Source organism: Rhipicephalus sanguineus, chromosome 8 (genome assembly GCF_013339695.2).
Source record: "Rhipicephalus sanguineus isolate Rsan-2018 chromosome 8, BIME_Rsan_1.4, whole genome shotgun sequence".
In the NCBI taxonomy this organism is placed as follows: domain Eukaryota; kingdom Metazoa; phylum Arthropoda; class Arachnida; order Ixodida; family Ixodidae; genus Rhipicephalus; species Rhipicephalus sanguineus.
The window spans coordinates 126,379,763-126,385,762 of NC_051183.1; positions in this window are offsets into that span (position 1 = coordinate 126,379,763).

The following is a 6,000-nucleotide window of genomic DNA, read 5'->3' on the forward strand; positions in this document are numbered from 1 at the left end:
TCGCACCTTTTTAGTTTCCTCGGGCTGGCCATTGGTTTCGAACGCTTGAGAACCACCAGTTACCACCCCTGCGCCCACGTAATGATCAAGCGTTTCCACCGACAGTTAAAAGCAGCCATTATGTGCCACCCTGAGTCAACCTGGCTTGAGGCCATCCCAGCCGTCGTCCTCGGTCTTCGCGCCATCTTCAAGCCGGACATCAGATCCCACCGACTTCGTCGCCCGGCTCCGACGCACCATCGCCGCCTTACGCCCGTCACCTGCAGCCCACCACTGCAAGTCTACACCTTTCGTGTTCAAAAAGCTAGCATCGTGCACGCACGCTTTCCTCCGCGACGACACCGTCCGCAGGCCTTTCCATCCATCTTACAGCTGACCCTACCTGGTCATCCATAGCGACAGCAATAATAACTTCACTGTGCGCCTGAACGGGAACGACGTCCGCGTCTCGAGTTACCGGCCGGCATATATCGCATCGACCGAACCGGACAGCGCCACCCTATTTACAGGCATCTATCCACAGCCGCGGAAGTCGCAGCCCGCTCCGGTAGCGACACGCTCTGGACGTCTGGTACGCCTCCCAGATTTCTACCGATCCTGAGGGCTCTGCACTCCGCCGGGGCGGGGGGTGATGTGGCGACTTGGTGCGCGCAAACTGGCGCAGCCGCCGGCTCATCACTATCTAGCCCGGCGTGACACTGCTGCATGCTACACCGCGCCTCAGATAAGGGACAGCGCCACACCAGCGTCAACGGAGGCTAATGTCACCGACGATGGCTGTAAAACGAAGCTGCCAAGCTCGGAAGTGATCATTCCTTCACTACCCGACTGAGCGAAGCGTCGGTATGCTCGCCCCGCTACTGCTACTGCACTATTAAACAGTTGTTACGTTTTATGTTGGGATGCGTCCTTCTATCGACACGGCATCCCACAGAATCGTAGTGACGCTACTAAAACCTACCGCGGCGGATCTTGTTCGACCATGCGAGAAACTAATATAAACACGAGTATGTATTAATACTTAAAAAACAACTAATCCATTCTCGCAAGAATTGCGAGCGTAGCCTAGATATCCCGGTCGCGTTGTCGGCTTAGAAGCATTTTCCTTTAATTCCGTGGACGCGCGGTCACGGCTTTGCTTGCGTGAAACATATATACGACACCATCAGTTTCTTTTAAGTCCTCTGGAAGCGTGGATAATCTGCTTAAGGATATTTCTTTTTGGTCCGGCGCATGTTCGTTCTCAGGTCTATACATAAGGATATGAATAGGCATCCACCGGACATACCGTGCCATCTGCGAAATAATAATATAACGTGATACCTGAACCTAATGAATAGTGTAGGCTATTTTATTGTACGAACGAGCATTGTCTCAAAGTTGAATATCGATGTTGTGGTTTGAAGGTATGTCACAGGAAACATTGGTGCTATTCACGTGACTCAAGCTTCTGTGTTACGCATTTTAAGTTGTAATACTTTTGTCTTGCAGCCGCTCATCCATGCATATTTTTGAGAATGAGTACTGCTATTGCAAGGTGGAAGTAAAAGCAAATGAAACCTCCGTAAAAAGCACGGGCATCGGTGTAGGCCTTGACCGAGATGAGGTGCTTATCGAAGTTCATCCGGGAGATGTATTTTCGATCGCCATTCGGCGTGTGCCAGACAGATTTTTCATAGTAAGTAACCTCTATGTGGCTTCATTTGAAGTTGATTGCGGCAGCCATTTGTACAGGTGCACTGGTTATAGCAAACAAAAACCACGTTCCACTATAGCGAGTGAAACAAAATAAACTCTACCAAAGGGTAATGGGTTTCCCATACTCAAACAATCAAACCATCAAATGGCAAAACACCAGCAACGACGAAGAAACACTGACTACAGCGGAATTCACATGGGTTAAAAGGTACGTGTTGCCGCCGGCATTTGGGATAAAGAAAAATCCATGGACTAACCTTTACACATACACTCTAAGGCAAGATTACCCGAAAGCGGATGAACGCAGCCAAATAGGTGCGCGTGATGAACAGATAGACCGTTGCAGGAGCAACCACAGGGGAAAGCGTGCCCTGTACAAAGCAGGTACAGGAGAGTTGCTTGTTGGGCAAGTTGGTACATACTTAGTTAACTGAAAGAAGCCACAAAACGTCGAAAAACGGAAAAAGCAGAGCGGCAGAAAACAGAGACAGAGCACAGAGACGTGGCACTAACAACTGGCGTTTATTTCGGAAAAACCGGTGGTAACCTGCCGCTGCACTGCAAGTTGTGTGGTTGTTCGCCTCTGTTTGATAAGGTGACAATTTTAGGTAAGGCTAAGACGCAGCGAGAACGGGAGATCATTGAGGCATTCCATATATGGAAACTTGGACCAGACAAATGCGTTAGCGCGGCTTCGGTTTATCTTACTAGGAAAGAATTTTTGTTTCTAGCACAGAGGTGATCTGCTTAGATTAGCTGTTTGTGCTTTTTGGCTTTTGGGTTGTTTGGTTGTTGTTTGTCATCCACGCATGCGTCATACGGTCTGGGGGGAAGGTTTTTCCGAAATAAACGCCAGTTGTTAGTGCCACGTCTCTGTGCTCTGTCTCTGTTTTCTGCCGCTCTGCTTTTTCCGTTTTCGACGTTTGTGGCTTCTTTCAGTTAACTAAGTATGTACCAACTTGCCAACAAGCAACTCTCCTGAACGTGTTTTCTAGTACCTTGGGCTCTTCCTAAATAAGTTTTCTTCCACGGTCCGTTTGAATGTGTGCGTGGATGGCATCGTTTACCACACCCTCAAGGCACGCTACCTTTCCAAGTGCGTCAAGAATGGTGTTCCTCCAGGTGATATCGTTGCCTTATTTGGTTCCCTCCCTCCTTCGGAGGGCCACTGGAAGAGGATTTCGAAGATTTTGATTTCGGAAACATGGAGACAAGCGAGACACTGGCAGTACTGGCTCAGAGTGACGTGCTTCACCGGTCAAAGCAAGGTACTCGGTCCGCCTCTTTTCGTCAACACAGTCATCGAGCCGGCGTGTTGATTGAAGCGCATTGGCTAGACGTTGTTCGGATTGTTCCGAAGCGTGCGAAAGGAAAACAAAAAGCAGGAGGCGGGGTCTACATGGATGGTGCGTCGGTACCTTCTGACGTCCACGCCCTGTTAGAGAAAGGCCCCAAGTTTGCCCTGGCCCCAAGCGTAACTCCCCCTCAGCTTCTGGCCACCGTGAGGGAGTTATCACACAAAGCGCCGCCTGAAGAAAAAGAAAGGTGCCTGTCGGAAGGTATTGACCAACTTCGGAGGTCTGCAGTGTCAAGTGGTTCGTCGGAAAAGCTATTGCGACCAGTGGTGCGGTATTTTGTGGAAAATGACCTTCGCTTAATCCAAGCTGACAAAGAAGGTGGTTTTGTTGTACTTCCTTATGACTCCTTCCACCAGAAAGCAAGTGAGGCACTGGACAGAACTTCAGGGGGGTTGCCCTAAACCGTCAAAGGTCAAGAAGGATGCTCTTCAACTCATGGAACAGCTTCACCTTGAGGCCCTAGTGAAGTCGGTGAAGAAGAGCAAAGGTGATGTGCTATCTGTGTTTTTCACGCTTAAGACGCATAAGCCGGAGCGCCCTATGAGAACCATTGTTACAGAGGAAGGTTCGTGGCAGAAACTTGTCGGTAGGTTTCTGCAAGGATCCCTAAAAGGTCTCGTTCCCGATGATCCGTGTGGCATTGACAGCTCGAGTGTGCTGGTTGAGGCTTTGAGGGCCGAAGAGCTGGTAGCGAACACAGCCTTTTCGGTGGACATTGAAGAGCTGTATTATTCTGTACCCCATAATGAACTGTTTGCTGTTCTTCGTGAGGCCATTGAATTGCATGGCGAGACCTCTTTCAAGGTGCGTGTGGCCTTGCAACTGAGAACTTCATTGAACTTTTAAACTTTTATCTGTCGGCGACTTTTGTCACCTTTGATGGAAAATTGTTTTTACAGAAAAACGGTATATGCATAGGGTCTTGTGTCCGCTCCGGTGCTTTGCAGTATTTTCCTAGCCAATTTTGACAGACGCCTGTGCCAAAGCCTTGTTGATCACCGGGTAGTCCGCATTTTAGATATGTTGACGATTTTATTGTTTTCTTAGTATTGGGGGGAGTGAATGTATTTTAGATGTCATTGGTAACATCATTTCAGCATTTCAAGCATGCTGCTCACATTTTCGTTTCACGCATGAAGTTCCCCAGGAAAAATTCCATTAGGTTCCTAGACCTCACTCTCACGTTTCATCCTCATGGTCACGTGTGCTGGAAGTATAGTCCAAGGACTAAAAAGAATCTTTTGCCTTATGATTCCTCCCACTCCAGCTGGTCAAAAGAGGTATCGCCAATCTTTGTCTGACAAATGCGGTTACTAAGAGTTGCATTCATAATATGCAAGAGAGCATCGCTGAGCAGCAAAATAGACTTCTGTTGGCTGGCTACCCGAAGTCGTTAATAACCTCTGTTGCTGAGTATGGGTTTCAGCGCCTCAAGGCAAAACACAGGAGTGATGGTGGTGTTGGAGAACACAGAAGTGATGGAGGTGATCAAGAAAAGAGGGCCCTTGTGGTCATGCCGTATGTTCATGGCATTTCACATGGACTGAAGAAGGTCGCGGGCAGGAGCGATGTAAAACTGTTTGTTCTGCACCCTGCAAACTCGCGAGTCTTGTAAGAAGGTTGTGCAGCGTGGCACGAGGAGCAGGATTTGTGACATAAAACATGCCAAAAAATACCGTACGTGTTGCACATGTGTAGTGTATTGCATCCCTTTAAGTTGTGACAAGTTTTACGTTGGACAGTCGGGTCGATGTGTCAATGTTAGGTTGAGGGAGCATGAAAATCTTCTACCCACGGGCACCGGTGGTAACCTGCCGCTGCACTGCAAGTTGTGTGGTTGTTCGCCTCTGTTTGATAAGGTGACAATTTAGGTAAGGCTAAGACGCAGCGAGAACGGGAGATCATTGAGGCATTCCATATATGGAAACTTGGACCAGACAAATGCGTTAGCGCGGCTTCGGTTTATCTTACTAGGAAAGAATTTTTGTTTCTAGCACAGAGGTGATCTGCTTAGATTAGCTGTTTGTGCTTTTGGCTTTTGGGTTGTTTGGTTGTTGTTTGTCATCCACGCATGCGTCATACGGTCTGGGGGGGAAGGTTTTTCCGAAATAAACGCCAGTTGTTAGTGCCACGTCTCTGTGCTCTGTCTCTGTTTTCTGCCGCTCTGCTTTTTCCGTTTTCGACGTTTTGTGGCTTCTTTCAGTTAACTAAGTATGTACCAACTTGCCCAACAAGCAACTCTCCTGAACGTGTTTTCTAGTACCGTTGGGCTCTTTCCTAAATAAGTTTTCTTCCACGGTCCGTTTGAATGTGTGCGTGGATGGCATCGTTTACCACACCCTCAAGGCACGCTACCTTTCCAAGTGCGTCAAGAATGGTGTTCCTCCAGGTGATATCGTTGCCTTATTTGGTTCCCTCCCTCCTTCGGAGGGCCACTGGAAGAGGATTTCGAAGATTTTGATTTCGGAACATGGAGACAAGCGAGACACTGGCAGTACTGCTCAGAGTGACGTGCTTCACCGGTCAAAGCAAGGTACCGGGTCCGCCTCTTTTCGTCAACACAGTCATCGAGCCGGCGTGTTGATTGAAGGCGCATTGGCTAGACGTTGTTCGGATTGTTCCGAAGCGTGCGAAAGGAAAACAAAAAGCAGGAGGCGTGGTCTACATGGATGGTGCGTCGGTACCTTCTGACGTCCACGCCCTGTTAGAGAAAGGCCCAAGTTTGCCCTGGCCCCAAGCGTAACTCCCCCTCAGCTTCTGGCCACCGTGAGGGAGTTATCACACAAAGCGCCGCCTGAAGAAAAAGAAAGGTGCCTGTCGGAAGGTATTGACCAACTTCGGAGGTCTGCAGTGTCAAGTGGTTCGTCGGAAAAGCTATTGCGACCAGTGGTGCGGTATTTTGTGGAAAATGACCTTCGCTTACATCCAAGCTGAAAAGAAGGTT